Raw genomic sequence first — 10,343 nt, 5'->3', positions numbered from 1 at the left:
AGCAATTGTACTGTGCATCACTTGTTTTGTGTATTATTATTATTATTATAATATTATTATTATCATTTTATTTCAATTATTAAACTGTTTTTATCTCAACCCACGAGTTTTTCTAACTTGTGCTCTTCCAATTCTCTCCCCCATCCCACCGGGTGGGGGGGAGTGAGCGAGCGGCTGCGTGGTGCTTAGTTGCCGACTGAAGTTAAACCACGACAAGCAGTATACAGGCCAAATTTGGGGAAAACATTTAAGTGTCTGTATATTGTCTATCTACAATATTGCAATTAACCTCATTATATTCTTATATATGGATACTTACATTAATTTGCATATGAAGCTCTTGCTTATCCTGCTTGCATTCATTCTATGCATTTATTCAATGTAACTCATTCATCATTCACTGAACACCCAGTTTCAATACATAAAAGCTTTCTTCCACTGACACAATATGCATGTATGTTTTCTTGCCACAACTGCCTCCAACCGCTTACCCCATTCACTCCACCTCTCGCATCCACATGCCCCTTGAAGCCAGTCTCTGTCTCTGATCTTCCTCATGCCTGTCTCTGATCCTCCTTAAGTAACTAAAGTTCTGATTCCTTCCTCCCCAAGGGCTATAGGGCAGACAATGAACATGGGATTTCCAAACACTGGAGGCAGGAAGGACCAGCAAGAAGGAAATCAAAAACATGCAAAGGATTCAGAAGATCATGGAAAGGAAGAGAGTGCAGCAGGTGAACTGCAAAGTATCAAGGATAATCAGGAGTTTATTTTCTAAGCATACAAATTTTCAGAAATAAAAAGTTATGTATTAGTTGCTTTCAGAGTAGATCTCTCGGACTATTCAAAATACATATACATATAGATTCCTTTCTTCAGGGCAGGAAGCAGATTTGCTTTACATTCTGTGAAGCTCAAAGAAATCCTCAGTGCTGAGAAAACAAAAGTACCTATTGACACAATTGTGTCTAGCTGGTCTCTAGGCTTGGTTTCACTGACTGCAGTAGCAGCCTTTACTGAAGAACTGCTAAGAATTCTAAACGTAAGACAAACCCCTGGTTTGCCAAAAATGAACGTGGAGGGAACAGGGAAAACAAAGACAGCAGGCACAAGCAGCAGACCACTGCTTTAGCCCTCTCCTGAGCACTCAGAAAGACAGCTAATAACTTTGCCAGTACACCTCAAGCCTAGACTTGAAAACATCCATAGCCCCTGTATTATGTGACTGCAGATACTGGTGACAGTTTTTTGAACCTGTTCAGGGATATGTCTCCTAATACGGTCTCCTCAAACTTTCATGGTTAAAATGTTCCATAATACTAAAGTCAGAATATGTTACATGTTATTTCCATTTGTAATGTCGAAGTTACACAATAAACCAAAATGACATTTTTCTATTTTAAAATATTTCTCCAGTAGCAAGCCACAGATCTGCTATAGTAACTGGCACTGCAATTTTTTTTTTTTTTTTTTTAGATCCATTTGCAGAAAATTAAATATGTGTTTTATATCCACTTTTACGCTTAACATAACAGCAGCTACATCAAAAAGTTAGTATAGCTCTGGTCCAAGCTTTCATACGTTATTCTCCAGATGACTGAACCAAGTCCCATAGAAATGTTTTCAAATAAATATAAACATTTATTTAAAGTAGTTACTCACAGGACAGGGTTTTTTTTTTCCCCCAGAAATATTACCTGCAGTCTGTTTCTGGAAGCAACACCTTTGCTTTAAGTGGTTTCTGTAGCGTTTGCAAACTCTTCAGACATACAGTCCACTGAGAATACAACTGAAACTGCATGTTGTCTCACCCTATACCAGTTTGTAATATTGCCTACAAACAAAAGTAAAAGCCAGACCAATTATGGCTTGAACACTACCAGTGTCACACTGATAACTGACTACCCTTCTTCATTCCTGTATTTTTCTAACACCTCAAGCATGGGATATGCTTCCCTTTCAAGCTCCAGCCTGTTCCTGACCTAACAGCTCTCATACAGTTTGGAAATTATAACTCTCACCTCCATTTGTTCCATGAGGTCAGCCTCCACTGTCCACTTACTCAATTTTCTAACAACATTTTCACCTTGTCCCATGCCAAATTCATGTAGAATTTTCACTAAGCATTTGCAAAGACTTTCTTTCTCCTCCTTCAAGTCACTTGTTGAAACTTTGATTTACAGCTAAGAACGCTGTCAATCATGCTAACCAATATTTCATTGTGTCTTTATGCTCACCCATTTTAAGCATCCTTTCTCCTGTCCTGTGCACAGACTGTAAATTGCTTAGGAAGTATTTTTTTGATCTGGGTTTGTAAACTACCTGACACGCAGATTATGACTAGCATTCCTATGTGCAGATAGGAGATAAAAAATAGTAATTTTTCTGAGGAACATCAAGAAGAGAGGCATTTGTAGGAGAAGAGCAGTACTTCATAACGCCCCACCAAGGCTTTTGATCAGTATCTACCCAGAAAGAAGAATGCCATCCACTAAGCTAGTAATACAGATGAGTCATTAAAAGTCTTTTTACGGTAATCATTTGACTTAGGTCAGGCAAATCTACATAATATGAAGGGGAAAAAAGTTCAAGATAGCAAGGCAGAACAAACAAAGGAATGGAAAGGTATTTTAAAAACAATTATTTTGTTTATCTAACACAGAGCTACACCATAAGAATCTGAATTTTTCCACAATGGTTATCCCACATTCACATCAAATGACTTGGAACATTAAGAGCTCATTTAATACAGTCGTTGTTTACAGTGTTTAAAAATTCATGAACTCACTGTATAAGCCCACTTGCTGAGATTCATGCTAAATATTCTTCCCTGAAAACAGCGCCACACCTGCATAAAAGAAAATTGGGTATAAATTGGGAAAAAAAGGTGCAAAAAATGATGTGCAGAACTATTTCTGTACAATATTACCTGTCTCAGCTTGCACTGAAGAAAATACTATAATTAAATAACTATGGAGCTTACCAGAGCAATTTATTTTATAACATTAATGTGTATCAGCCATATGGTGGTACAAAACAAGAAGCAGGATGTGCCACAATGCTTACTTCCCATGATTCTTAGTTTGCATGTATGCTATACAGATTGTTCTACAGAAATAATAGAATAGATTCGTTGTTTGTTTGCTTTTTTCCTAAATGGAGCACTCTAAATATCAAGCATTCTTTACAGAAAGCATAAAGTTAAAATAATATTTGAGGGCAGCATTAGAGAGGAATGATCAATGGGAAGAATAACAGGTTTTGTCTTTTATTTATTATGGTAGCATTTGGGGACCCCACACTTGGACCAGAAAACCATTGTGCTTGGAACTGTGCAAGAATATAAAAAAACAAAAAAGGAGAAGAAAACATTGCTGATCCTATACTAAACCCCAACTTCATCGTGACTTGATTTTGATTTTATAACACGTAGGTATACTGAGCTTTGTACTCCACTCTGAATGCAAAGCACAGATGCGCTTTGTAGTCAAGTGCATTTTTTTTGCTTTATTCAAGCTATAATAGGAAAGGTCTGCTTATACGTACAAGCACTTCCAAAAGGTTTAGATAAAAGCATCTCTCTTAGGTAATTCATAATACTTTTTACACAACAAGATGAAGATGAAAGAAGTTTGCTTCCTAAAATTGAGACAGAACATCAAGAAAGCATGTAGATATGGTTCTGTATGCAACCTGAACAATTTTTCAATATTAAAAGTCATGAAAATCTTGAAAATCTCTGTTACATTAAAAATATCAGGGTATGTCAACAGTCTTTATTTGGAACACATTATTACAAGAAATTCCAGCTGTGGTGGACCTTTAACTTTGTGATGATATAGCAAAAATATTGAAAAAATAATGGTATGGCACCAACTTCAATGTATTATTGTCTACAGACATCAAATTTGTTAAATACAAATAAGCCTCGGGTTTGCATGATGGCAGAAATATTTAAGAAAAGAAGAATGTAAACACATGAGGTAAGATAGTCATTGTGTTAGACTGAAAAAGTCCTCCAGAAGTTTCATCAGGAACGCTGTTTGCTAAAACATCTGCCAAAATGAGAGGCTTCATCTCCTTGGAGCTTTGCCTACTCTATGCCTGAATGACTCCAGGAAAACAAGATTCTCTGCTTAACTATCTCAGAGAGCAGAAAGCATGCAAAAAAGTTATTTTAATTACCACCCAATAAAAATTAATATTCAATTTTGTTGAGGTTTTCTTCATGCTCGCAATACTCTGATGGCAAATACTACTCTGTCTTATGTACCAAATGTCTTCTTTTTCTTGCCTGTATAAATATTATGTTCAGTCTGGCCACAAAGAGGAACTGGCATTAACTTCAGTAAATAACTTACCACCAATAAAATAGTTGCTTTCTGGAATTTGGCAGAGCAAAACATTGAAAACATAATCCTCTGCAGTGGTCATAACCTGAATCAGAAAGCACCATACAGATGTAAACATACATGCTAAATTTATGGCATGTTTATCATTTTATTCACACGCTCAGCATAGGAAACCATGCACAGTTGTTCAGTTCCCTCTTGTATGTGATCGGGCAAAACTATAAACCTGAACTTGTGATATTATGCATTATTTTAATGATCATGTTAACAGAGTTATGATTAGGACATTATTTAACTCAATACAATCTGTCCACTTGCCTACACACTAACTGGGGGGGAAAGGTAGAAGTAATTGTGGTGAAAAGTATCACAGATAAAAGGAGAATGCAAAACTACTTCAAAATCGTGGAAGTTCCAATAGTCACATGTTATTGCTTCTGAGTTATTGATTTCCAAAAGCAGCGTTTGTGATGCATGATGCTGCAATACCGTCTCCTTGAGGGTTAGGAGATTGGTTATTAGTTTTCTGGTTAAATCAACCAGTCAAGTCTGCAAACAGCAAATCTTTCTTTCTTGCTGCTAGTCTCCCTTGTCACCTTATCTTGCCACATTTCCCTTTCCCCTCCTAGCCAGCAGCTATTTGAATAGCATACTATTGTGAATGCCAGTGAGGGTTGTTTTAAACTTTTCCAAAGGTGTTTCTCATTTTTCTTTTGCTGGTCAAACAAGTTAATTTGCAAATTTCTAATAAACAATTTAAGCAAGATGGGAGAATAATTGAAAAAAGAAATCAAGTGCCAATAGTGTGATTAGTTCTGATACACAGTATTCAAGACAAACCAATTTCTTTCTTCACACTCTGTGGGACTGATTGGATATACAGAAGGTTAAGATACCAATATGGTTGTTTTGGTCAAGACTCTTCCTTTGGAGCTGGTAATGACACTCACTGATACATTCCCAACATCAGCTGGGATGGCTCCCAAGGTATCAGCAAAAAGGTTGCAACACACTCTCTGCTGGCCTCATTCCACTAGCAAATGGGAGTTTCTGTCACACAGCTTTCTCCCTAGTATGAAACCCAAATGAAGCTGTGGTAGCAGTGCTTCTTAGCAAGGTACTTCTCTGGGGTACAGGAAAAGGCAATTTTTGCCTTATGAATATGCTATAGCGTCTTTTCCAAACTGAGTTCTTTAGGTTTAGTTGAGAATGCCTCCAATGTCTATCCACTGTGCTTCTTTAGGTGCCATGGTCCAAGGCAGGAGGAGAAGGCATATGGAGGCACAGCAGAACCCTCTTCTCACCCAGAAAGCCATCTCCGATGGCTCCCCCTTTGCACATGGATAAAGAGAGGCAGAATGGCTGGATCACTTATAGTTGCATACTTTGACAAAATTATCCAGGCAATGAAGCCTCTAAGAAATGTGTGGACAACAGTGGATAAGTTAACCTTTTGGATGAATCAAAGCTATACATTATAAGCTGCTCAGTGAATGCAAACTGAATGCAGGCTGAATACAAGCTGAATGGTCAGTGAATACATCAGTTAGTTAACTGAGTTTCACTTGAAATGCATATTCCTCAACTGACCTATCAGTATCAAAGAATTTTGTGAATGGTTTTCTTAAACCTCTTGTGAAAGTATTGCTTCCTATTTCGGATTACTTCTCATCCCTGATTTACATCTTCTGTAGTTGCTAACCAAAATAACTCTGGGGAGTTTTAAATATTGCAAAGATGTTTTTAATTCAGAATTACCAGTGTCTCTCTTTCCTTGCCTCTTTTGCTGTAAGACTCTTTCACTGTCATGTATCAAATATCTGTTGTGACCATTTACACAAAAACTGCATTAGCTATTGCTTTCATTTGCCCTTCATTTTCCTGTACTTCACGAATTTACAAGGACAGATGTGTTAGGGAGCAGGCAAAGGCATATATCTGGCATATCTATTTCTCTTTGGCTCATGTTAGGAGTGGGGAGCCAGGAACTCAGTGATAAGCATTAAAAATACTGCATCTGAAAGACCATTTTTTGAAAGCAGAAAATTAAAAACTTCAGCTGGAGTTGTGAAGCTTTTGAATGGGTGTCAGAAATCGGACCATACAGCCCTCACTAGTACTTTATTTTATTTTGCTCTTTCTAAAGATACGCTGCTCAATCCATCCTCCCATGCACAATCACACACACACACACACAAAAATGTATTCTAGCCCAATGATGGAGTAAATCCCATGGCTAAAAAACCCAATATACAGCTGTGAGCAAGTAATAAAGCTACCTGCCAGCTCAGCTGTAAAGGCATGTAGGGGAGTTTTTTTCATCCCTCTGGAACAATGTGAATAGTGTTGTGAGTGCTACCTGTGGAGTTTTATCACATAAAGCAAAATGCCCGTGTTGTGTCGCAACATTTCATCAGTGTCTCATCACTCTTTATTGGATATGTAATGACAGTTCAAAACTGCATGGCAATCTTCCTTTGAAATATGATGATGTCAGGAAGCCTGACACCATGTTAGTTCCTCCCTCCTTTTAAACCAAAAGCCCAGTCCTGCAGAAGTTTCATGTGAAAAATTCCGAATCCAAAGCAAGGGTTTTGTCAAAAAATGCTGATTCACTGAAATAAAAATATTTTGTACAAGCATCTTGGTTTCAGCTGTTTAAAAGGATTCCAAAGGAGGATCTCGCCAGTGCACTGTACAATGGCACTAATACTCACCTTTCTCTACTGGAAATACTTTACCAGATACATCCTTGGGTTACCTGCCCTTTTCACTGACTTGCCCTATTGTCACACCCCGGCTGACCCAGATCATTCTCCTTTGTTGTCACTTCCAACTGATCAGCTCCCAGCTTCTGGAAGAAATTCTTGTTATTAGTCCCTAAATGCATGACCTGGCACTTTTCATTATTAAATGTAATACTATTCTATTACTGCAGTCCTTGAGGTCATCCAATTTCTTCTTTGTATTGATAATACTTCCCAAATTCTGTCATCAGCAAATTTCATTACCACATTCCTACTACTTCTGCCAAGATCATTAATTAAACTATTATATGAGATCAACCTCCAAAACCAATCCTTGAGGAAGCCTATAGGAAATCTCTTTCCATCACAATTCTTCTATCAACCAACGTGTTGTCATATTGTCTTTAGCCAGTTCTCCCCTCAGCTCCTGTATTTCTATCCATTTTCACTATTCTTCATTTTAAACAATATCTTCCCAAATGGTGGTGTGCTGAATGCTCAGATGAAGATCAGACAGAATGTATTGAATTTCCATTACTTTCCAAATCATCTAAGAGTGATAAAGAGCTTTACATTGGCATGGCTTATAGTCAGGACTCTTAAACTGGTTAGTTGGCAAACCTAGTATGATTTATGTTCACATAACAAACACTAGGACAGTAGGGAAATCTCAGAAGAATAAATATGTGATCATCTCAGGTAATGTCTTTAAAGAAATAAATGTTTTAGGCATCTGAATAACCAGGTTGTCATCAAAACCAAGCGAAATTGTGGAGAAACCCAGAAATGCTGATAAAGGATTTCTCCAAAAACTTAAGATAGGAATACAATTAATGTCAGGAATTTTGATTTTATGGAATACAGATCTCATCAAACAAAAGTGATTTCATTCTTTCGTAAGACTGATGAATGGAATTATAAACAATATATAGACTTGGAAAGCACTTGATGTGCACTGCACTACACTGTGATTAATAAATGGTAAATAGGTTAAAAGCTACTATGGATAGTATATACACTGAATCTTGGGCTCACCTTGGAGTCACACAAAAGGATGCGCACTGCCCTTTCTGGTCTGTATTATACATTGTACCCGCCAGCAAAGCCACCCAGGTTATGGGGCAGCTTTTCTTTTCTTTTTTTTTTTTTTTTAATATTTCAGGGAGTGGAATCAGAGAAATGAAGAGAGATGAAGTAGCATGCAAAAATGCGAGAAAGCATTGTTATCTGGAAACTTTTAATACTCAAAGCTTGCATATGCAAGTGAGCTTGAAATACCTTTTGAAAATGTATGAACTTATTAAGCAAGCAAAGTCAGATTCATCCTGGAAATTCAAGAGAGCCTCTGAAGTGGAGCTGGACCATCCCTGTGATCAAGCTAAAAGACTGACAGACAAGGAAGGCTGAGAACTTGGACCCAAGGGAAATCTGGTTAACAACCAGTATAAGATGCTACGTTACTGAAATATCTTCAAGAACTGTTGTCACTGAAAAGTTTTCCATTGACCGGGAGTGTTTTTCAGGCAGTCCCAAAGGAACTGATTCAAGGCGCGATACTATTCAACATTTTCATCAGCAAGCTAGTTAAAAATTATTACACATGATGATATAGTTAGTAGAGTGATAAATAATGATAAGGAAAAGGAATCATGCAGAACAATCTGTCTCACTTGCTAAGTTTGGCCTCTATTTAAACAGCATATAATTTTGTAATGCAAAATGCAAAGTTGTATTTGTAGAAACCAAGAATAGACGTAAAACCTACAAGTATGGCAGACTGTGTCCTGAAAAGCAGTGGCTAAAAAGCATCTAAGAATCATAGTAGACTAGCATAAACTCCTGGTGCATTGCTATCATTGTGCTCTATAAAGTACCGGTGAGAGTATCCAAGGAGATTGCATCTAGGTCTAGGAGTTACGTCTAGAAAAAGCTGTTGAAAATTCAGCAGCATAGAAAAGAACACAGAATAATTTGAGGGTTGTAGAAAATGCCTTTCAGTGAGGGACAAAATACATCCATCCAGTTTTATCAAAAAGATGAAGCTATGAGATGATTACAGAATATAAGTGCATTTGCAGGGAGAAAACACCAGGTTCTAAGGCTGTTTAATCTAGCAGGAGAGAGCAAAGCAGGAACCAGCGGCTTGGAGTTGAATCCACAGATATTCATGCGAAACCTAAGGCACAAAATTTCAGTGATGAGCATGTGTAACCATTGAATTTTCCCATTATTGACAAAAAGCTTCAGTTACAGATTTGATCTATTTTCAAAAAATGTACCTTAGAAAAACAATGTGAAATGCAATGACCTGTTATGAGCAACTAGATGATCTAGCAATTTTGGCCTTAAATTTATGCGTGTCAAACAAATGACAACATAATCTCTCCATCATCTGTCAGACATCCTCTGTATTTCTTAGACTTTACCAAAAAAGACTATGTAAATATTTTTTGTATTTAAGAAATATTATTAGTGTCACTTTCATCTTTCTCCAGCAGTAAAATAAATCCTCTAATAACAGGAGTATAACTGTGCAGACATCTAAAGAAGAGTGAAAAGATCACTAACACATTGTAGAAATGTAATAATTAAATATAAATTGCTTTTTCACACATAATATGACAAGTGCAAGGTCTGATATTTCAGCAATGGCATGACTGATAGAAAGTACTGCACACATTCCATTTCCTTTCCAATGATCTGCCCTGCCAATGGTATACAGCTCCCATTTCTACACCGATGGATCACGAAATACTGGATCTTAATCCTGTCACTGGTACATTACAGAATATTGCCTTTCCTGGGCTTCAGGCCATATTGAAAGAAATTCAGCATTTGTGGTGGAAGCAGGAAGAGTGAAATATTTCTCTAGCAAGATTTTTTTTTTCCCTGCTTTTCAAAAGAGAAAGTGCATCTTAAAACTAATCAGTAGCTTAGAATGTTAAAAGAAATCCCAGCAGAACTTTATTGGCCAAGTGGAGTAACAGAAATATCAGATAGATATTACAACCACATCATCATCTGTGGTATATGGAAGACTTATGAAAATATGTGTTTAGACCTTTAAAGAAAGCCAGTGGAAACATCTGAAGTGCAAATGAAGTACAGAATTACTATTGATAGCAACATTTAGAATAGAATAGAATAGAATAGAATAGAATAGAATAGAATAGAATAGAATAGAATAGAATAGAATAGAATAGAATAGAATAGAATAGAATAGAATAGAATAGAATAGAATAGA

The sequence above is a fragment of the Aptenodytes forsteri genome, unplaced genomic scaffold (genome assembly GCF_000699145.1).
Source record: "Aptenodytes forsteri isolate BGI_AS27 unplaced genomic scaffold, ASM69914v1 Scaffold100, whole genome shotgun sequence".
NCBI lineage: Eukaryota > Metazoa > Chordata > Aves > Sphenisciformes > Spheniscidae > Aptenodytes > Aptenodytes forsteri.
This window is presented reverse-complemented; position numbering follows the sequence as displayed.